Source organism: Strigops habroptila, chromosome W (genome assembly GCF_004027225.2).
Source record: "Strigops habroptila isolate Jane chromosome W, bStrHab1.2.pri, whole genome shotgun sequence".
Classification (NCBI taxonomy): domain Eukaryota; kingdom Metazoa; phylum Chordata; class Aves; order Psittaciformes; family Psittacidae; genus Strigops; species Strigops habroptila.
Window position 1 is genome coordinate 22,286,142 of NC_044301.2, and position 24,226 is coordinate 22,310,367.

At 45.7% G+C, this 24,226-nt stretch overlaps 1 protein-coding gene across 1 annotated transcript in view; it reads left to right on the forward strand.

Moving 5' to 3' along the window:
- The window catches only part of LOC115619129 (zinc finger homeobox protein 3-like), a 141,040-nt gene that overhangs the window by 19,579 nt on the left and 97,235 nt on the right, over positions 1 to 24,226 (forward strand). The window lies entirely within an intron of this gene.

Genomic DNA, 24,226 nt, shown 5'->3' on the forward strand with positions numbered 1-24,226 from the left:
GGGTCCTCTGACCTGCTGCCATTTATTTCCCTTCAGCTGCCTAATGGCCTCTAGCCTTTATTCCTGTCTCTCTTTATGAGCAGGCATTACAATCGTATCCCACCCACTCCTCCCCTTCTCATGCTTGGAGAAAGATGGTTATAAAGAAAATCACCTGGGGAAGTTTCAGGCAGCAGTAACAAAGCCAGTCTCCACAGAGGGGAGGCTAATTACACAGCTAATTAATCCAACAGATGTCACTTTAAATGCCTGTTTCTTTGTGATTCTGTTGCACACATCATGCTGGTTAAACAGACTTCATGGACCCTGTTCAAAATTCCTGCACAGGCTGTGGGAAGCTGCCAGTTTAGACCCTGGTGTGTCCTGTTCACTCCCTGAGGTTCATATTGAGGAATGAGTCCCAGAGAGACAAGTCTAGACTGTGCTCCAAACAGATTGCACTTGGAGAGAAATGCTGTTTAATAGTTACGTTTGGTTTAAAACCTCTAAAATAGCAGATGTGAGGTTTGAAGTGATTGTTTACATTCTTGCTCTAAGCTCGTAGGTGAGGCAGAGGTGTCAGGAGAGGAGACCCTATCCTGCTGCACCAGAAGCTCTGCTCCACCGCTGGGAAAAGAGAACTTGGAAACCTGAGCTGCTCTGGTGAGGTCAGCAGTTCAACCCCAAGGCTGCTGGAGGGCCTGAAGCTGCTCCCTCTGATGTGAATGTGGTCTGTCTGGTTCTTGCAGCAGCACTCCTGTGCCATTGTGAGGGTTCCCTTGCTCTGGCTCCCTGGGGTAAGAAAAAACGACCATTTCTCCACTATCTGAGTTTTGCTCATATGGATGGGGATATGTCCTGGTTGCCCCCCCCCCCCCCCCCCCAGGAGAAGGGGAGCAGTTCCTCATTCTCATGTGAAGCTGGCTGCTTGCTGCTGAAGGTCAGCGGTCACTGCATGGTGACAGCTCTTGTCACCTTTGCTGAGACTCCCCTGATTTGGTCTCCTGCTGCATTTGACTGCCAGCCTGGGGGGGTTAGGGGACATCCCTAACAACACAGTGGTGTCAGTGCTGGTGGTCTTACACACAGGCACTGTGGTGTTTTCTCCCCTTTGTGCTGTTCTGCAGGCTGGTAACATTAAGGCACAGTGCGGATGCCTCGGCAGCATGTCCATCACCTGAGGAAAACCCTGCCATTGTCAAACGCTGTTATGCTACATGCAAATGTCCCAGGTTGGGATTGTGATTCTGAAATGTCCCGTTTCCTGGGTATGTGCTTTTCTGGCTTAGCCTTTTATTCCCCTTTCATACTTAGCAGAGTCAGAGGGCTCCCTGCTTCTTACTGAGCAGATACCTTCTGGGGACAGGAGACTGTCTGCGGTGCTGGACCAAGGCCCACAGCACTCTGCTTGGAGGGTGGCTGCTGGAATGGGGAAAGCGACCCTGGTGCTCTGGATGTAACACACCAGGCCCTCCTGAAGACGGCAGATTGAGCTGCCTAGTGTGAAAGGAGTGGGAGAGATACAGTTGAGGGGGAAGAGCATCTTTCTTGGGGTCTTAACATTATTGGTAAATCACAGTTGGCGCACTTGATTCAGTGTAATGGATGTGTTCTCGTTTCCCGCAGCTGATGAGGATTATATCAGCTTGGTTTAACAGTCTCATTTTCTGCTCCCAATGCACACTTGTTTTAATGCATTTCAGTTAATGAGGTAGAAGAGAGAATGAGGTGTTACTGTTTATGTACAGACAGCAAGTCTGTGTGAAGAACTTTGGAGCCCGCGCAGTCCCTTCCCATTGCTCTCAAAGGGACAGTATTAGCTGGTGTTTATAGAAAAATTTATTGGCTGTGGTTTATCCAGGTAAATTTTTTCCCAGTGGTGCACATTTCTCTCTCATGCTTTCCTTATGCATTATTACAGGCTACAAGACATGTCACCAGCAGCTTGTCTGTGGGTAAGGAATGTCAGTGAGCTGAGGTGTCTTGGAGTGGTGTCTCACAGAACATGGCAATGTATTTGATTATGGCAAAAGTGCTGCAATCTACCTGGGGTAAAAAGTTCATGTGTGCCCTGAAGTAATTTACAGCTGGGGCATCTCATCCCTCCATTGTTTCACTGCCATGATGTTTGCAGGTCCCAGCGAGTCAGGGCTGCTTGATGCAGGCGCTGTGCAGGCAGGTTCATTAGCCGGTCCCTGGGAGCGCTCAGCCCGGTGGTGTCTCCTCCTGAGGAGAAGGTGTACCATGGTGATGGACCCACAGCACAGGCTCCGGGCTGTGCCTCCAGTGCCCTAGCGAGAGGGACTCTGCCTTCCTGAAAAACAGGCTGTCCTTGTGCTGACAGCAAATATTTGCTGTGGGGTGGGCTGGAGCTGTGTTTCTCTGAGTAGCATCCCAGCCCTGCACCTGGCTCACTGCTGGCGAGAAGGGCCTATAAACAGTTAACATTGTTACCTCATTGCTGGCCCAGTGCCATGGCCTGGCATCACTTGGCTGACAGGGAGCCTGAAAGGCCCTGCACATTGTACCACTTTGAAGGTAAAGCTGCTGTTAGTTTAAGTGCAAATTAAACAATTACCACATCTTAGTTCTCCCCACCTTCTGTGTATTGACTCTATAAATTGTCAGCCTGTTGACATTTTAATGTGAATTATGTCATACGGTATCCCCTTTGATTTCAACATGCCTCAGTTTGTAAATACACGAGCCTCTCAAAAGGTTGTGGTTAGCATACATGTGGGAGGCCTCGGGGGTTTTTGGTGGGGAAGGAGCACAGCACTGTCTTGGCAGCAAGCGTGCCTGGCACAGCGTGGAGCTAGAGGCACATGCAGTGAGGGCTGCCTGGGGTACCTGTGTCTGTCAGGGCTCCCCGTGTGCAGTGGGTCCGGGCAGCCCTGAGACCCAGGCAGGTGCTGCATCCTCCAGCCTCCCTTGCTGTGGGGTCCCTCTGCTTCCCTGGCTCAGCATGGGGTAAGAGCTGCCCATGTCTGCAAGGGGAAAGGGGCTTCTCCACTCCCTGTTGTTGGTGTCTCCGGGCCAGGGGCAGAAACTAGGGGGGTGCTGGTACCACGCAGAGACTCAGGGTAGTGGAGAAGCTGCATGTGGTCATGCCAAAAACTTTTTGGCAGGTGGATTTTGGTAAAAGTAGCAGAACAGTGAAGATGATGGAAGGAAGAGGCAGGAAGAGCTTGTGTGGGTGAGGGAGCCAAGATAGGATCATGTCAAATACTCTCATGGCATGGGGCTATGAATGATGGCTTGCACTGTGGCAAAGCCTCTGGGTGCCACCCGGGTCACACTGCAGGCAGGGAGGTCCTGTCCCCTTGTCTGGTTTCTTGCTTGGTCTCCTTGCAGCCCTGTCCAGCTGTCCTCCTGTCCCCCAGCCTGTGCTGCAGAGACACTCTTAATTTAGCAGGTCTCAACTCTCTGGATCAGCCGTCCTTTCTTTTTTTGAAACTGGCTAAAAGAGTTGTAGTCTTCACATATGTGCCAGAGGAAGGAGGATCCTTAAGCGGGGTAAGAAGAGGAGCAAGGAACAGCTGGGAGCTCTCTCAGGGTGACAAATGCCTTCTTCCCTTCAGGTATGACTTGCATCCTCTCCAGGAAAACCCCTGAGGGTATCTCAATTTGAGACCTGCCAATTTAAATTGTAACACCTACAGCATTTGTGCGACTGTTCTGTAACTCTGGGGTGTTGCATACAGGTTTGTCACGTTAGGACCGTGTTTGTACATATGTGGTGGTTGCAGAGTGCACCTGCTCTTGGTATCTGTTGATGAACCCAGGGTAGATACCCAGAGGAGGAGGCTCCAAGGACAGTTCTCTTGAATAGTTTCGGCTCTTGACCTCCAGCTGCATTGCTAGAAATGGAGCAGATGCTGATGCCTGTGCTCTGGTAGAAGTCCCTTGGAGACGACTAGCTGTCCCAGAGCTGGTTCTTGAGCATGCTTTGACCATAGGTGGGAGAGTCATTCTCTAGATGGAGTTTTCATGTCATGGGGTCTGTGTTACAGACAGCTTCTGTCTGCCTGTGTGTTTTTCCTGTAGTCCCACGAAATAGGGACCTTGCTTTTATTGTTTTCACACCTCCTTGGTTTTTGACTTACCTGGGTTTTCTGGTGTAGGCACTGCAATGCCCAGATGGACCTATTGCAGTATCTAACTCTGGGCTGGACAAGTAGATTAGCAAGACATGAAACCTGCATATAGGGCTCTTGATAGCATACACTAACCCTGAGCAGGTATCTTTGCAAAGAAGTTAATCCCACATGGACACAGAAATGAGAATTTTAGGGCTACTGGAGTAAATGGAGTTAAACATGAAATTTCATAAACAGGATTTAGAAATTTGTTGTCTCTTTGCACTTCTCTGCCGTGAGTGGACACTGCTTCCAGAAAAGATTCTGCTGCTTCCATTTTATTTCTGAATTGCAGTAGTCAGTTAGTACTCTTAATGCTGATTAGTGCTGCCTTCACAATATTTATCATTTACCCTGTGTATGTCTCTACAGACTTCACATTGTGGATTGCAGATACAGAATTGCTAAAACCAATAAATACTGTACCAGGCTTTTCCCAGGAGTTTCTGTATGTATATGGCAAATACAGGTGGATGCAGATACACTTGAACAAAGGGAGCACCAAAGAGCAGAGATGTTTATCATCTTGGGTTTTATTCTGTTTGCTTCAGTGTACTTCTACAAGCTCCCTATTTTCCATTTTTGCAGTCTGTCTTGGAGGGAATAGCTGCAGCTAATATTCACAGCAGTTCTGGTCTCTTGTGGATCCCTCTACAGAAGGATACTGCAATTGAATTAGGTTTTAGATACAGATAGGAAATTTTACACAAACATTACCAACACTGTTACAGCTGCACCAAAATAAAGCACTGTATGAACTCTGGATGCTAGAGCTTCACATTCAGCAGGAATCCAAACAGGTCCAGGCCCTGAAACCCCTCTTCACTACTTGTATTGTGCTCAGTGCCATGTGCACCATGGGCTGGACAGCAAAATGATGGGGGGGGTGTGGGGTGGTCTTTGTTTTTAAAAAACAGGAGGGACCATTACAATCTGCAAATCCAGTTTATTTTCAGAGCTGCACAAAGCTGTTTTGTCCTTTTGGACAAAGTCCCAGCCAGTATGCAGGGTCTGCAGCCAGTGCATGAAGAGCGGGTGGGATGTTCTGGCCCTCAGCCCCCATCCTCAGTTCCTGCTCTCCTCACATGCCTTGACATCTTTCCTTGGGCTTAAATTGCTTGGGAATGAAGACTGACAGCCAGGGAAGGGGCAGCAGGTATCTCTCTCTGTCCCTGTTGTTTCAGGTTCATTGTCCCATTTGCATGGTGGTGAGGCAGTTGTAGCAACAGTGCCAGCAGACCTGTTAGCATCCCCTGGCTGCTTCCCAGCTCTGTACAGCCGTGCCTGCTCTTCTTTTTGTGGCATTGAAATACGGGTTTAGTTTCTGTCCTTCTGGTCAGCATGATGCCTTGTCCAGTGTCAGCTCGTGATGATAGAATAAAAAGCAGACTGACCTTTTCTGCTGAGAGGCTTGGAAAAGTCTGCGGCAAGGGCGGGAGGCTTTGCCAGCCCCAGGGCTCTCAGCATGTCTTGGGGTTGGGGGGTTATACTTACCATACCAGTGTCCAATGGGATTATGGAGAAGCATTGTCCTTATTCCTGGCGGTCTTACAAACTAGGAGCCTGTTGTGGATGAAGTTAGAGCAGCAAACCTAATCCATCCGTAGGCTGCAAACAGCTTGGAGGACATGTATGTAATATGAGCCAAAGAGTTCCACTGTTGTGAATTGTTATGGGTCATTGACATGTCCTTTCTGGTGGAAACCAGGCCTGCAAACATGTGCTAGGAGCCTGCAAATGTGTTCAAGGGCTGAAGAGATCTTCCAGTTAAATTTGGAGGCTGTGGCTGGAACACTTATCCTCACCAAGAACTTGGTGGCTTTCCTCACAGAGTAGTTGCTCAGTGGTAATGGGCAAGGAACAATTGCCTGAATTTATATACACAGTTCTTAAGACACATTAGTTTCCATTCAGTCCATGGAAGCCCTCACAACCATCTTAAACATAGGAAACACCAGACTTCAGGTTGCCTTAATTCATCCCTTTGTGTGCAGGCATTATTACGGTTTTTAATTATAAGTATTTCCATACGTATTTTTCTAGTAGGATTCTTGCTTCATTCTGTGAGTAATTATTCAGTTTCTTTTTATCTCCCTCTTTCATTACATTGCCCCAGGCTTTGTCTAATACAATCCAAAGCTTTCACTGAATGAAGAATTATTTATTTTCTCATGGGCATTTCTGTGGTGCTCTGTGTTCTGTTTGTGTGTTTCACAGACACTTAATGAATTTACCTTCACAGCACTTGTCTGCAATCAGATGGGGCTCCTGTCCTTGTGTTTTGAGTTTACTGATGCACAGCAAGTGCATCCAAAGGTTGTAATCTTGGCTGCCCAGCTTGGTGCCCAGCCCTACAGTTGACACCTCTGAAAAAGGGCTGCTCTGCTGGGAAGGCTTCACTGGCTTAGTCTTGCTCTACTGGTTTTCATTTCACCTTCAAGACTCAAGGAATATTATATATTTCCTCTTTCTGCTTCCATTCTCTGTTGGACTAATTCACTGCACCTTCCTTTGGTTCTCTCTCCTCCCATATCACCTGCTCTTGCATCACCCCCATCTTCAGACTGTCACAGCTAACCATCAACACTGCTGCCCAACGTTCCTTTTGTTGTAGCTGCTCTTAACATGTCCCAGAGTGCAGACAGAGCCTTTTCTTTGTCCAGGACTCATCTGTGTCCTAGGGCTGACCCTGAAAGCTCAGTTCAAGTCAGAGGTGTTGGATGAGGAGAAGGCTGATGCTGTGTGGGATGCTGGAGAAGGGAGCAGAGCAGAGGCTGGTGATGATCCTGAGGGCCTACCTGCTAAAAAGGTACCACCATAGACCACAGCAGGTGGGGTTTTGGAAGGGCTGATGGCTTCATGTCTGGGGCATGCGATTCTGTGTTGCAGGGGTGCTGTGGTGAGGCAGGAGAACAGAGTTTGGGCTTCCATTGTCCAAGGTCGCACAGAGTCCTCTAGTTGATTGGAGAAAGTGGAAATCATTTCCCACAAATGTTTCTCTGTTAGGACTGTGGATGAAGGATGAGTTTGGTTCGTTGTTCCTAAATGCATCCTTGTTGGCTTCTGCAAGGGGAGGTTGTGTCATCCATCTCTTCAATATTGATATTCTTCAATTTATGGAGAGGATTAAAAAAATCTTGTGTATTGTTATTGTATGCTTATCTGTTGGGATTTAATGTGGTACATTGCTGTAGGAAGTTATAAAGAAGCTATATGAAAACAAGGAAATCTTCAGTCTATCACAGCGCTTGTAACTTCTCTAGAGATAGATGAAACAATAAATACTGGGTGAGGGAAGTTAATCTGTGTCTGTAGTATTTTATTAAATAATGTGAACTTGGTGTGGGTTTCTGTGGCCAATTTGATTTCCCACATGGTTTTATGGAGTGTTATTACAAAGGTCCCTTGCTGTGTGCTTGTTGGTGGGAAAGCTGCCCATGGTGCCCTCCTGTCCCACCTGGTCCTGCAGCGCCACGGGAAGGTCCTCGCTTCCACAGGTTCCTCTAGCTTGCTGCTCAGGTCCTAGCTGTGGGTGCTGGGGCACACTGAGTGTGAAAGGACTGGTGAGGGCTCACTGGACATGCATCCAGCCTCCTGTCTGTCCTTCTGTGTGCTGAGAGCTGGTTGCCCACAACGTAATAGGAGCCACTTCTCATTGGGGCTGCTTCCCTCTGTGCAGGGGTTTCCTTGTGCCACTCCCCAGCACTCCTGGGTACCGCTTGGCTCCAGGACATGGTGAGGAGCACAGTGGGTGCAGAACAGCCCTCAAGCTTTTCCTTCAGAGCATGGTGGTTTCTTTTCCAAAGACTTAATTATGGGGAAAAAGAATGCCATTTTAATTTAAATTCTTAAAGCAGGCTCCACACACAGAGAGGGTTTGGGGTAATTGTTTTAAGTCTGAGCTGGCATTAACACCACAAGACCAAGTGTGTGTTACATGCCGTGCCTTCAAACACGCAGAGCCTCCCCCTTGCAGTGTAACTTATGGATCATTCCTATCACTGCTGGAGGAAAGAATCCATCACCTGTACAGATAGTCCTAGTCTTGTTCTGTGTTATGGAAAGCCTTTTTCAATCACTCAACAGCCATATAATTATAATATGGACAACAGATTTTTATCCCTCTGTCTTTCCAGGTTTCCCTCAGCCCTTTTTATTATATTTTATCCAATGATTTTCCCATATTCTCAGGCTGCTCTAGTTCACCTGAGTGTTCACAGCTTAACAACTCACACTGAACTTATTATTTTTGAGTGTATGTACAAAATACATTAAAAAAGAAAACCAATCAGGTAGTGGGATTGCTGAGCCTGCTTTTGGTGACTATCTTGTTTTCATATTCAGCTGTTCTTTTCCTGTTTCTTTTCCTAACCCTGGGAAATATAAGGCTCCCTGAATTCCTCTGCTCTTGGCTGTCTCCAGCACTGAGAAAGGAGTGGACTGAGGGACACGACCTCCTCCTCAGTGACGTTGCTGAGTCGTGGCAAAAAATTTCTTGCTGTTTAACTTCCTCCTGTTGCTGTCCATGCAGTACTTTGCAGGCACTGCTTTTCAAAACAAAGTTCAGCTTTCCTGCTGTATTTTTCCAGGGATGACAGCATTCATGGAAAATATGAGGTGACAAAACCGTATACTTTCCTGAGGAGCAAAATGTCATCAGTTCAGGTTTTGGTTAACTTGCAAGAGGAACTTGTCACCAAAGCACTGTAGAAACTGCTTTGCAGAAACTGCTGTGTGAAGCTCAGCTCACAGTTGACATCCCGCACATCCCTCATTTGTAACAGGAGAGTACCCTTCATGTGCAGTTTGTTGGGTTCATGTTTGTCAGAGGTGCACCCGTGAGGAGTGCAAGGCTGTCACGGGTCCTGTGGCCAGAGCCATGGCTGGAGCAGGAGTACACAGGGTTGAAGGCAGCACTTTTCAGAACAGCTGATAGGAAATGTACTTGCAATTGTACTTTGTTTTTATCATTATAATTAGCAAGATCAATACACACACTCCTGTACTCATCTCCACATATAGCAGTGCTTACGCCTGTGCCTCCCTGGGGAGAGCTGTGAAGATTTCAGGGATCTGGAAAATTCTCTGAAGTTGCAGTTGCCCAAGAGTAGATGTGTTGTGAGTGCAGCTCTAGTAACGCAGTAGTGGGAGAAAAGAAAGTTTCACGGCTGTACGAAGGTGCAGTGAGACCTTTCTCTTCTCTCCCTTTTGTGGCTGCTCAGCCATCTCTGCTCAGCCAGTGTACATGTAGTGTCTAGCTGTACAAAGGGATACCTGTGTGCTACCAGAATTAAATCATACAGATGGAGAACGGCATCTCTGACTGCTCCCTTAACATCTCCTCCCTCCCACTGAGAGGTTTCCAGTTGGCATTCCATTATGCTTCCTCCGGTGTGTTGGTGCCTCTCCTGGGGTGAAAGGGCACAGCTGGGCAAGTGCAGGCTTTACCCTGGATTTTTGCTTCCTCGAGAGCAGGGGAGGAACCGTAGCGATGCTCTTGTACTTTCAATGGTCCCACACAGATTTTCATCTTTGGGGATCTCTTCTAACGAATGATTAATTAGTACTTTCAGGTCTACTGCATAATTAAAAAAAGTGGTGGGGAGGGATGTAAATACAAGTCAACCTTTCTTGGCTCTTGTTTTTTGTTAATCTCTGTTGGTTTTTGCCCACTGACCCTGGGGGAGTGTGAATACGTGGGGATGCTGCTCATCACAGCCTGCGTAAACAGTGTCGTCATTAAGAGCTGATGGGCTCAGCAAGGCCCCATGAAGAAGTTAGCTGCTAGAGCCAAGCAGAAGCTGGGACTGTTGCCTCCCTCTGGGCTTTAGCCCCTCCTCATTAAGCAGGTCCAGGCTATTGATTGGGAGCTTGTGTTTGGAAGTCTTACTTACTCCATGCATTATCTTGACAGATTGATCAGACCTGATTGAGATCCTCTTAAAGGAAGGAACAGCTGTAATGGGAAAGTTGGACTCTGTCATCCGTTAGGATGATTTTGGGAGTGAGAAAAACGAGGCTGACATCTTGGAGCAATTGTATTTACAGTTAACATGGCTGAAAACGATTGCCTCTATTGATTCCCCCTTCCTGCAATTACAGCCCCATTGTTTACATTCCACACTTCAGTTATAAAAAGGAAATTCAGTAATTATTGCATTACTTAAAGTGCTACAGAGTTTGCTGGCTACGCTTACTGATTGATTTAATGTTCAGTAAAATCCATGCTGAGCTCTCCATCTTTAGGCTGAGCAATATTTGGCTTTTAACAAGACTTCAAGGGCTGGTGGAACTAACCCAGTTTTCTGGGTGGCTTCTGGGGTCATTGATGGGGGAATCCAAAAGCGTTTCAGCATGGCAAGCACCAGCCTCATGGCTAGCAGGGAGAGCATCTGTGGCCCATAGCCCCTGCCTGGGTGGGACCCCATGGGGATGGCTCCTTTCCCATGCTGCAAGGGCCATCAGCTCTTCCTTGGTGCCTCGTATGTTACTGACCTCTCCCCAGGTACACAGGTCTCTGCTCAGCCACCCTGTGTGTTGCTGCTGGGCTCCTCTTTGAGGAAAGTCCTTGGTCTTGCTTCCCTCCCACTTTGCAGTGTTGTGGCTGGGGGCTCGTAGTGCAATGGCTCTGTGGGTCTGTGCCTGCCTGCCTGCCTGGGGCTTGCAGTTGTCTGCATTGGCCCTGTCAGGGAACCAGGGGCATTCACTTAATGCCAGGCAGAGCTGGAGGGCATGGAAAACTAGAATCAGAAGGAGGGTGTAGGGACTGGCTGTTAATTGGGGCAGTTTGTGCTGTTCTTCAAGGCTTTCTGCATGACTTAAGGACTTGCATCAAGTGGCTGAGCCTCTTTGGCAGGAGGGAGTACTACATTTCCAGCCTTTTGGAAAGAAAAAGATCAGAAACCAAATAGCAAATTGAAATACATGTTTGTTGCACAAAGTCTCCCTGTCCTCATCTTGTGGTGGTGTTTTTAAGAGCTTGGGTGATACTGAGGAAGCTTTAGCTGGAGGTGGAGGAGTGATGCTCACCGTTAGGCTGGTGCAGTTACCACAAGCTAAACTGCAAAAACATGTGGGCATATGAGTCTGAACTCTCGAGTCAGCTGTTGTGCAAGGAGCCTGCAAGGCTGGAAGGAGGGAAGGGTTTTGTGACGCCACTTCTTCAGAAGCAGTAAACAATTGCAGGACGTTGGAATATTAAAGACCATAAGTTCATCTTTCGAACGTGCTGTATGGAGAATCAATTTTTCCTCCTTTCAAAATGTCTGGGCCAGGGGCTGTGAACCCACCAGCTCTTCCCAGCACACAGCCATCGTGCTCCTGCTGTGGCCGCCCCGTGTCTCTGTCATTGCCAAGAAATGCCAGCCAGGACTGCAGGTGTGAAAGGAGAGCAAGACAGATGGGCCAGCTCTGATTTTTATGGAGTACTTGGAACAGGCTGGGATCAGACAGCTGCATCCACATGACTTTCATTAAAAATTCAGATTCTTCTCTTCCAGGGTTGTGTGATTTATCTCATGCAGCAGATCAGAGGCACATGGGGGCCAAGAGGCGCTTACGAGGTTTCTGAGGTCTGCTGCAGGGTCTGGTCCCTTTCCACAGTGACCTGCAGCCTTCCCCTCCAGCTCTGGCATAAGGGTCGCATCTTGCCTGGCTTCCTGGGGTGCACTGTCACAGGCATGGCTCTTGCTGGCATGTGCAATGTTTCCTACCAAGCCTGTTACTAATTAACCATGTCTGACTTCACCCTGAGGAAGAGTCAATCCCTGGGCATCCTTCTGTGCTGCAGATGTGCTCACAGGGCTGGCAGGGCTCCAGCAGCAAATCCTGAGCACGAGAGGGTGTGCTGGTGGCTTCCACTGTAACCCCGTGTGGCTCAACATCTTGTGTAACCTCTGCGCTGCTCCCCTGGCTCTGTGTGCCACTGTGGTGTAACAGGGGGCCCGTGGGCTCTGGGTCGTGTTGCTGATGCTGGTCAGATGTGGGCACTCACAGGAAGAAGTAAGAGCGGTGCAAGCCTGCAGTGGTGCTCCCTTCCGTGGCTTTTGTAACCCTCCAGTTTTTTGGTTCTTTCTTCCTCAGCTGCATCTCTCTGTTCTTTTAAATCACTACTAATTTTACCCATTCTAACAGAGCAGACGTTGTGCTGAGTTCAGTGGTAACAAGAGTGTTACTTGGGGGAAAAAACCTCTTCCAAAGATGTTCAAGTCTGAAAACTTTTTCTTAAAGAAGCTCCCAGTAATCCAGTGGCCTCTGGTTTTGTGCAGGATTGTCCTGTAATATGAGAGCCAGCTGGAGAAAGTGATCCAAAGTGATTTGGAAGAGATTTTTTCAGACTGTTTCTCAGTTACCCATACCTCCAGCTGGCCTTCCTGAGGATCAGGGTTGGTAAGCGGGAAGGATGTTTGTGTAAACACGAGGGGGTGGACTCCCCTTGGCTGTCCCCGTTGGCACTTTTGCCCAGATCCCAGGTTCTGTTGGTTTGGGATCCAGATCACTGTGCAGCTGGTGATACTGTTAGCTGGCTGGTGGTGAGGAAGGGTTTTCCTCTCATTAGTGCTGGTTCTCGGTTTGCTGCACAGAGTTCATGAGATCATTTTCCCACTTAGGGTTTTGGTCTCTAGGCCTGTTACTTCACCTGCTTTTCCTACCTCGATATGTGCAGACACCTCAACATGTGCAGGAAATCCTTGTGCACCCAACTGGGGAGCAGGAGAGCCCAGGCTGCTTGTTCTGGGGGGCAGTCACAGGGTTTCTTTTTACTGCTTGTTGTCCTTTTGAGGCCTGCAGAAGAAGGGGGCCATCCCTGAGCCTGTAGAGAGTTTTCTCACGTGTTCTACTGCTTTTTGGACCATTGAGACTTCCTGAGGGTGGAGGTGGGATCTCACCACTTCCAGAGATGGTTGGTCTTCTGGCTTGCAGACCAACGGTTTGTGAGATGCCCTCTGTTGTCAGTGTGGGTTTGTCCTGAGAGGCTTTTAGGGCCTTCCAAAGGGGAAGCTTTATGCAGGATGAATAAACATCAAAAGCATAAGATAGTCAAAGCAGTTATTGTGTCTCCCTAGTGAGCTGGGGTTACAGTTCAGATATCTGCCAGAACAGTATCTGACCCACTATGCAGAGCAAATAGGGTTTGGAAAATAACATTGTGCCTTCTGGCAACAGACTGCTATAGGGAGGATTACCTGTTCATGTTACCATGGGAATCGGGCTCTGCACACAGTGGCTGCAATAAACTTAATACAGAAGAGGTTTGGAGCAGATACAGCTTTGACATCTTTAAAAGACATAACAAAAGTTTTTAGAAATTGGATTAAATGGTGAACATTAACTACAGTAACACCTACAAAGGTATTCAGCAGGAGAGTTCATTACTTGGGTAATAGCATGTCAGGGTCCAATTGGAGAAAACCCCAGTGCCGGACCCTGTTTCAGTTCGTGATCCCAAGAGTGAAATTAAGACTCAAACGAGGTCATGTCACCTATTATGCGTTCCTGGTGGACCAGTTTCCCTGGTCTTGCAGCCAGCTCTTCAACTGCAGGTAATTCTTGGGATAATGGGCAATTCCTCACACCAATCCTGGAGGTCTTAGCTCTTTCCCACTCATCCCTCAGAGTGGAAGAGTCTTATCTCAACTCCTCCCACCCATCTCTGAGACAAAAGATAGGTGGAATCCCATCTCAGCTTCTCATATCAATCTTTGAGACAAAGGACAGTGGAGTCTGATTTCAGATCAGTCTCTCACACCACCCTGTGTCTCAAAGATTTTTCTGGATCCAGGTGGCTTTTAGAAAAGAGATAGTACAAAAAGAGGCCAAGAAATGAAAAGAGCAGTGGTTTAAACTATTTCTACAGTTGACAGTTTCTGTGGATGTATTAATCTGATTCGTTTAGTTCTGTCAGGAGAGGCAGTAGTTACAATTTGCACATTTGTTACAACACTCCAAATTAATTGAATGAGACAAGGAATAATACAAGATAAAAATAAAAAACATTGAAAAAGCCAAATAACAAACAGAATAAAATTTGTTTAACCCACGGGCCTCCAGGAAGCCAGGAAAAAGGGTCAAACTCCCATCCTTTCCAGGTTTGGATAGGAACATGAGCAAATTTTTGGATTCCGAATGTGATTCATTTTACTACTTTACCATTATCATTTTTCAAACAACAATTAGCATCATTTAATTTGCTACCAACTCCCCCTTCCATGGCTAACAGGTAGTTGAGAACCATGCAATGTTGAAATATTGCTGTCCACATTTTCCTGGCCTGATCTGCTAACAGATCATGGGCACGGTTTATTCATAACTAAATAATGCAATTTCAGTTATAAATAGGTTCTCGAGCACTGCTGACCAATTTGTTAGGGTTCCAGGTAGCTGGTCTGTAATGCTTTATAATTTGTTACAATGCTTTATCAAAGCCTCCCAAGTGACTGAGCCATCTGGGGGCCCACCAGTTTGTTTACAAATATTCACTAGATTTCCTGGAATTACAATATTTGCATTTTAATCACTCATGCGCTTCCTTGCTGGGTGGTGGTCGAGGGGTCTCTGGTGGTCGTCGATAGTCTTCCTCACTGTGTCCGCTGATTAACCTCTGTGCTTGTGCAAAAGGCTCTTGTGAATTACTTAACTGTGTCCATGGTTTAGGTCAGTTTGTTCTGATTTGTTCATTACCTTGAAGAACAAGCCCCATCTTGCTCTCAACAGAGTGGTCCCAATTTACAGCTTACAATTAACAGAGTGGTTTTGTTAGCCGAGAGAATGAACACATAACCACTCTAAGGAGGTTATATGTGGTGCTTTATTTCGAGGCCCCGGGAACCAGGGGTACGCACCCAAATCTGGTTCCAAAGACCGTCACAACGTGCTTACAATTTATCCTGTAAAGTATTACATATGCATCGCCTCTCCCAATATGCTGATACATATTCATGACTCATCCCCGCTTCGTATTATAATGAGTATAAAAGTCATTTCCATATGTTCTGCGCTTGCGCAGTGCCTCCTGGTGGTCGTGGGCAGGGGTCTCAGGATGAAGTAAGTAGTTTTCCTCAGATGAAGTAAGACGTCTTCCTCGCTATGTCCTTTTTACCTTTTAGGGTCCTGGATAAATCCCAACGATTGTGTTTGCGCCAGTATTCTTCTCTCTCTCCTTGACTGGTTCTTAGTATACAACTCTGTTTCTTAACACAATTAAAAGTTCTACTTGAATAATCTTTAAAGTACTGTTCCTTCCAAACCACTACCTTATAGGGATATCGCTTGAATAGTCTCATAAATCTATGTCCATATCCTAGGTACTAGGTCTCTCTGACCTAAGACACAAATCAACCAAATCAGTAAGGCTGAATGCTATATATGTATGTATTGATTAAAACTTGATTAAACTTCTGTTAATCAAACATTATGATTTCTAACATTTCCCCCCTTTGAAAATACTTCATTTTCTGCAAGTATTTTCACTCATGTAGTTGTTTCCTGATAAGTAGAAGGTGGAGGTGTTGGGTGTCGTGGATAGTCTCGAGTCACTGCTCCAATGATTTTATGCGTCCAGCTGGTATTTCGGGTCATTTCTCTTCGAATACAAAAATATACCAAATAGATTACAAGGAACACAAGTAATAGAGTAAACACTGTTTCTATGAGGGAATGAATCCATCCAGTAAGGTGGATTCCCAATCCATCAAATAATGCTCCTACCCAATTTTGACTTATTTCTTCTTTTTCCTTTTCGGCTTCCTTTTCAATTTTTCCCAACTGAGTAATGTCATATTCTACATCTGCAGTTACATTTGGTATATGCACACAGCAGTGATCGGCTCTATCCTTGAGATATCCACAAACACCATGTTCTTTCAACAACCATTTCACTGTTTCTTTAGCCTGATTGATGAGACAGGGAGAGGCTTCTGGCCATCCAGAAAAAGTGTCAACCCCTACTAACAAGTATCGGTATCCCTGTGTCTTGGGTAATTCCACAAAATCAATTTGCCAGTAGTCACCCGGCTCTATACCTACTCTGATATGTCCCATTTCTACTTTCCTTTTGACTACTGGATTGTTTTTTAAACAAATTTCGCATTTAGATCCTATGGATTTTGCCATTGTTAACATCTGTGTAGAGATCATTCCTCGTTTTAAATATGTTACTCATGCCTCTGCCCCCCAATGACATTTTGATGTTCGATTTGTAAAATTGTCCGCATGATGGCAGGTGATACTACCACTTGTCCAGTAGTGGTTACGTACCATCCTTCCGGATTCAGTCGAGCCTTTACTAATTCGGCTAATTTAACATCTTCTTCCGAGTATCTTGGTCTTTGATTCATATAATTCTGTAATGGGCTTACCTTCATTGGTACCAGGGCCATAACAGTCTGTACCTGTCGTGCAATTCGTCTAGCCATCCGATCTGCAAATGTATTTCCTTCGGCTATCTTAGAATTTCCTCCTTGATGTGCTTTACAGTGCATGATAGCCACCTGTTCTGGTAATTGCACAGCAGTTATTAAAATCAGAATTTCCTCTTGGTATTTTATATTTGTCCCTTGTGAGGATAGGAGCCCTTGTTCCTTCCATAGAGCTCCATGTATATGGACCACACCAAATGCATATCTCGAATCTGTCCATATATTTACCTGCTTTCCTTTGCTCAGTTCTAAAGCTCTGATGAGAGCTATTATCTCTGCCCGTTGTGCTGAAGTCCCTGGGGGCAGAGTTTTTGCTTCTATTAGGGCGTTTTGTGTGGTTACTGCATATCCAGCATAACGGACCCCACCTTCCACAAAACTGCTTCCATCAGTAAAAAGTTCCTGATCAGGTTGCTCAATTGGGGTATCCTTCAAATCGGCCCTCGTCGCATATGTATATTCAATCGTCTCCACATAATCGTGTTCTAATATGCCGTCCTCTGTATTTGTACCTAGAAAAGCTGCTGGGTTCAACAAGTTAGTTGTCTTTAGAGTCACATCATCTTGTTCAGTTAATACCGCCTGGTATTTCATCATCCGACCCGGGGATAGCCAGTACCCCCCTTTTTGTTCTAAAACAGTCATTACCATGTGTGGCACATATACATCAATATGTTTTCCTAAAGTCAATTTTCTTGCTTCTTGTATTAATGTCACTGTTGCTGCTACGGCTCGTAGGCACGATGGCCATCCAGCACTTACCGGATCCAGCTGTTTGGAGAAGTATCCCACTGGTCGCTTCCAGCTTCCCAGTCTCTGCGTCAGGACTCCCAATGCCAATCTTTGTCTCTCATGCACAAACAGCTGGAAGTCCTTGGTTAAATCCGGTGATCCCAGGGCAGGTGCTTTTATTAATGCTCCTTTTAGCTCCTTAAAAGCTTCCTTTTGGGACCCTTCCCAAAGGAAGGTCTGAGATTTCTGTGCCTCATATAAAGGTTTAGCTATCAGTCCATAGTCCGATATCCATAACCTGCACCAACCCGCCATTCCAAGGAATGTTCTCAGTTCATGTAAATTCCGAGGTTCCGGAATAGCACAAATTGCCTTTATACGATCAATTCCCAACCTCCGTTGTCCCTGGGAGATTTCACAGCCCAAATACATTACAGTAGTGCAGGCAATCTGGGCTTTCTCCCTCGAAACCTTGTATCCATTTAGTCCCAACTGATTCAGAATCTCTATTGTTACTCGTATGCACAGTGATTCTTGTTCAGTCGCAATAAATATGTCATCTACATATTGCAATAAGAGATATTGTGTCCTTGGTACCTGAATTTTTCCTTGAGTTACCCAGAGTTCCAATTCTTTCGCCAGCTGATTTCCAAAAAGCGTCGGGCTATTCTTGAATCCTTGTGGAAGTCTCGTCCAGGTTAACCGAGTCTTACGTCCATCGTGTGGGTTTTCCCATTCAAAGGCAAAGAGTTTCCTACTGCTTTTGTCAAGGGGAATGCAGAAGAAAGCATCTTTCAAATCAATTACTGTAAACCATTTATATTTCTCCTTTACAGATGTCAACAATGTATATGGATTAGCCACTACTGGATAGATATCCTTTGTTATTTCATTTATTGCCCTTAGGTCCTGTACTAACCTGTATTCACCATTCGGTTTCTTTACTGGAAAAATTGGTGTATTATATTCTGATTCACATTCTTCTAAAATTCCAAATTTTAAAAATTTCTCAATCGTTTTCACTATCCCATATCGTGCCTCCAATTTTATGGGATATTGTTTTATCCGTACCTGTCTTGCCCCTTCTTTCAATTCCACTACTACCGGCTGAGCCATCTTTGATTTTCCCGGAATTTCTGTTTCCCAAACTGTGGGAATCACTGCTTCCTCTACTTCTCTAGGTATTTGGGCCTTCGGACTGTCTTTTAACACTAGTATCTGTCCGGACTGTGATTCCAGTACCTGCATAATCAATTCCCCATCTTCAAAAATAATTTTAGCGTTCAATTTTGATAACAAATCTCGTCCCATTAGGGAAACAGGACAGTCCGGCATGTATAGAAACTCATGTATCAACTCCTTTCCCCCAAACCGTAATTCCAGGGGTCGCATGAACGGCCGCACCTCCTCTCTCCCTGTGGCCCCTATTACGGTGGTAGTCTTATCCCCTATTTTCCCATACAGGTCATTTAACACAGAATAAGTTGCACCAGTATCGACGAAAAATTGTACCTCCTCTTCCCCCAGCCTTATTTTCACTAGTGGTTCACCCTTTTCCGATTCTAGTCAGCTCTGACTCCCATATTCTCCCAGGACCATGGCTTTTGCTACCTCGGATTTCCCGAAGGAGTATCCAGGTTGTGGGTTCTGTCTCAGTCTCTGAGGGCATTCATTTTTCCAATGCCTCTCCTGTTTACAATAGGCACATTGATTAATGCCTAATCTGCCTGATCCTGACCTTGGATTATTAAGTGTTCCAAATCCCCTTCCTCGCCCACGCATTATTCCTCTACCTCTTCCCCTATTACCTGGGGCACCTTGTCCTCTGCCTTGTATTATAGCCAATAAATTTCGCTGCTGCCTCTGAGCACCGTCTTTTTCTCGGTTATTATACACTTTCCAAGTTGTTTCCAGCAGCTTAGCTAAATCACGTAACTCAGCACCCTCTAATTTCTGCAATTTCTTCCTGATATCATCCTGAGATTGCCCTAAGAAAATTAGAGCCAGCTGAGCTTTAGCCTGTTCCGTTTCTATATCCAGATCCGTATATTTCCTGGCCACTTCTTTAAGTTGCCCCAAAAACACGGATGGAGGTTGTGTCCTTTCCTGTCTGACATTATAACTTTGACCAATTTATTGTTCTTGGCATAAGCCCCAGTGGATTGTTTCCAAAGCACCAAATCTCCTGGGGAAAAAGGAATCTTAACATACACAGGTCCCTCTGTTCCTACTCCCTGATGGAGCGGTGCCAATAATACACTGGACGTTTGAATCCTTGCCTCTTTACCCTGCATATCTCGCTGTCGCGTCCGATGTGAAATTGGGGTGACGGGATATTCCCGTTCTTCTCTACATTCACATCCTTTATCTACTTCTAGGTTCTCATCATCAACGTCATCCCTTACTTTCCTGCTTCTTAAGGCAGGTGGGATTGACGGAGTTGGTGGGGCTATCAACAAATCAGAATCATCATCATCTTTCTGATGTTGCAAAACATTATTCGCAGCCATGCATCCCAGACATTTCTTCTCACCCACACAGCCTTTACATTGCTCACTCGATTTTGCACTAACAACCATTATTCCACACGCCTTTCTCCATTCATCATTGTTTCTTAACGTAAAGAACAATTCCACATATGGGATCTCGTCCCACTTCCCGTCTGCAAAATAACATTAATTGCATAATCGTATCATAATCTAAAGTTCCATTCTCTGGCCAACGGACTTGATCCTCTAATGCATATTGTGTCCACCACACATTACAGTAATCAATCAATTTCCCTTTTTGCATCTCTTGTCCAAACCGTCCCTCCTTCCAATGACTCAAAATACACCCTAACGGCGACGACTTTGGTATTGATGACATTCCAAGCTTATTTCAATACAGACTAATACAGACAAACTCAATTACAAAATATAAAAATATACCGAATACTTTACCAAACCAAACCACTGTTGCCTGAACCTGCAGGCTTTATACCAAATAATTTACCAGACCAGACCACTGTTGCCGAACCTGCAGGGCTTTTGCCACTGTCTGACGGACGGCACCTAGGCTTCCCCTTGGAGCTCCGTAGCCCAACCACGCACAGCTTTCGCCGTGTCTAACAGGCAGGCTCTTACCAGACCAGAAAATGGTACCAATACCGAATAATAAAGCACCGTCTCTTACCAATACCGTTGGTCCGTCGAGAGCACCGGAGGTCGGTCGCGGTCGATGGCTCCCCGAGAATCACTTGGTGCCGGCTGGAGCTGGATCGATGCGCGAGCCGCCTCAACAATGCTCGCGAGGTCCCATCTGGGTCGCCAAAACTGTTAGCCGAGAGAATGAACACATAACCACTCTAAGGAGGTTATATGTGGTGCTTTATTTCGAGGCCCCGGGAACCAGGGGTACGCACCCAAATCTGGTTCCAAAGACCGTCACAACGTGCTTACAATTTATCCTGTAAAGTATTACATATGCATCGCCTCTCCCAATATGCTGATACATATTCATGACTCATCCCCGCTTCGTATTATAATGAGTATAAAAGTCATTTCCATATGTTCTGCGCTTGCGCAGTGCCTCCTGGTGGTCGTGGGCAGGGGTCTCAGGATGAAGTAAGTAGTTTTCCTCAGATGAAGTAAGACGTCTTCCTCGCTATGTCCTTTTTACCTTTTAGGGTCCTGGATAAATCCCAACGATTGTGTTTGCGCCAGTATTCTTCTCTCTCTCCTTGACTGGTTCTTAGTATACAACTCTGTTTCTTAACACAATTAAAAGTTCTACTTGAATAATCTTTAAAGTACTGTTCCTTCCAAACCACTACCTTATAGGGATATCGCTTGAATAGTCTCATAAATCTATGTCCATATCCTAGGTACTAGGTCTCTCTGACCTAAGACACAAATCAACCAAATCAGTAAGGCTGAATGCTATATATGTATGTATTGATTAAAACTTGATTAAACTTCTGTTAATCAAACGTTATGATTTCTAACAGTTTTAATTTACAATTTAGCAATTCAGCTTACAATTCCCCCCTTTGAGGCTTACAGGATACACATATATCCTATAACCTCATCTCATATTATTTTCCCATGTTTAATTCTGAAACACCATTGTGAACAGCAACATTGAATCATGCCTGCTAGGGTACAAACACAAATAATTATTATTATAATTATTACAAACAAGTTCTTTAACCATGTCCAATTTGGTACCCTGAGGTAAGTTTGTACCACGACTTCTCAAAACCCATGATATATCATCTCTAGTGACTTGGTGCAAGAGTTGTCTGTTCCCAAATTTCAGCCAAATCTGTAGATATTTTGCTGCTCTGATCCATATATGTGCAGCAGCTTGTATTTATAATTGTACAAACACCTCCTTGGGAAGCTAATAGCAAGTCAAGGGCCAGACAGTTTTGTAATGTCACCTAGGAGAGGCTGGATACCTCAATCTGTAATGCCTGTATAGCATCTATAATTTTGCTTTCAATGTTTTTAATTACTGCAGATATATTTAGAATAATTTTTTCTAATTCACTCCCAACCAAGGGAGAAACCATCTAACAAAATTGTGAAATCTTGTGAAATCTTGTGGGACAGTTGGCAATAGCATTATGAGTTGAGTTCTCTATGAGGTCGTACAAAGCGTACAAAGCATACAAAGTAAGTGAAAAATGTGGCACCAGATCAGGTCCCACAAAACAAGTAATTCACCTTAATTATTTTCAGTGAGCTGTCAAATATATATCCACCCTCCACCCCTCTGCTCACAATCAAGGGGTGGAGCTAGTTAGTGGTGGGGGCACTGGGGCCTTCCACATTTTTCCTTTTCTTTAGGGCCCATGGGGTTTATTTCGGGCCACTCTTAACACCAGCTTTTCCAATTTATCAGTGGGTAATCCATCCATCAAATCTTTAGGAACACCCTTTCGCCACCCCAGTGTCCGCAACCCTTGCCTTTTATTAGGAATATTTCTACCCTCTGGGCAAGTAGGGGGTGTCCGGTGTTTCCCATTAGTCAGGCAAGGAAGGGTTTTTACCTCTGTTCGCCTCAGTCCCTTAGTATCAATTTTACTAGAAATATTGACGGGACCGTACTTTCTCCCATAATTAATCAACTCCTGGGCAACTTCCCCCCACATCCATACTTTCTTTTCTGTCTTTCGATCAGGTGATAGCAGTCCTTCCAGGGCAGCAACGGCCCTTTCACTTTGGGATGTTGCTTGTATCTTTCCCTGCAATTGGATCCCACGGCTTTCAGGGAGTCGGGAAGACCCCGAATGAGGGGAGTCACACGTTCGGGATCGACTGGTATCATCATCGGGGACTCCTGTTTAAGTCTTAAGTTCCCGGTCGTACATTATTTGCAGACATGCCGCTTTCTGTACCTTTTTCTACCAACTGGTTGACTGTCCCTGTGATGGAGAGGGGATCTCCCCTTTCCAAAGGGTTAAGTCCTCCAGCCCAATAAGTTGCTCTTTGAGTTAAGGACCAGGGTGCGCGGTGGTCACCGGTGGTTAAAAATACTCCTGGCCCCCAATATCCCTCAGCTTCCTTCTCACTTAGTAAAATTTTATCTACCCCAGACAGCGATACTCTCCAAACATATTCGGTTTCTGATTCTTTTGGCGTACAACCGAATTCCTTTTTAAGTTTAGCTAATCCCGTAGCAGTATACGGAACCTCTTTGGTGGTAATTTGTGGGAATTCGTCCTCTCCGTCTTTGTAAGTATATTCAATTTTTCTCAAGGGTCGGAGAGAAGCAGCAGGAACGTTTAATTTTTCTAACCTTAGTCTCCCCTCTTCCAGGTCACTGTGGGGGTATTCGATTGTTTTCTCGGACAGCGGAGAGGCGCTTTTCTCTGCCAGGAGTTGCTCTTTCAGGGTTAATTGCAAGTAGTTAGCCTGATTTTTCTCTTTGTCTAATTGTTCTTTTAAGTTAACTACCTGGTCCTGCAGGGCTCGGACCAGGTCTTGTAAAGTTTGTATGAACTGAGAGTCAGCTGTTTGTTGTTGTTCTCTAGCCTCTACTGCAGCAGCCAAGCTGGCACCCAGTACGGCCCAGACAATCGATTTACCCTTTCCGGGCCAGAGTTTTGCGTCCTTTTGCAGGGCGCTTACTCGGTCTGTCACACTTTGCAAATTATGCCAATTTTTCTTGGCCCATTCTACCCCTGGCAGAGAGGGGCGAGCCTTATGTTTCTCTAAAAGACCATGCAACACATCTCTGCCCTGAGGGGCAGATTCGCTGCTATTCATTTCTGAATGGGACAGTCGTCTCAGGAAAGCAGCACGTTTTGTTTCAACAAAATCCACCCCTTAAGTCCTTGAGAGGTAAGCACGTAATACATAGTAAGTTAAATACAGCAATAGGTTGGGGCCGTTGTCTCAGGGAGGCAGCACGTTTGTTTCAACAAAATCCACCCTTATGTCCCTGAGAGGTACGCACGTAATACAAAGCAAGTGAAATGCAGGACAATCGTCTCAGGAAGGCAGCACACAAAACCCACCCCTTAAGTCCCTGAGAGGTACGCACGTAATACAAAGCAAGTGAAATGCAGGACAATCGTCTCAGGAAGGCAGCACACAAAACCCACCCCTTAAGTCCCTGAGAGGTACGCACGTAATACAAAGCAAGTGAAATGCAGCAACAGGTTGGGGTAGTCGTCTCAGGGAGGCAGCACATTTGTTTCAGCAAAATCTACCCCTTACATCCCTGAGAAGTACACGCGTAATACCTTACACTTTACGTGACATTATGGTACTTTTCACTGCAAGGGATCCTGTCCGTGACGCCAATTTAATGTCAGGGTCCGATTGGAGAAAACCCCAATGCCGGACCCTGTTTCAGTTCGTGATCTCAAGAGTGAAATTAAGACGCAAACGAGGTCAAGTACCGTAATCGGTCGGTTTCTTTATTACGAAAGGACAATTATTATAAAAGAGGGAAATTACTGTAATAAAG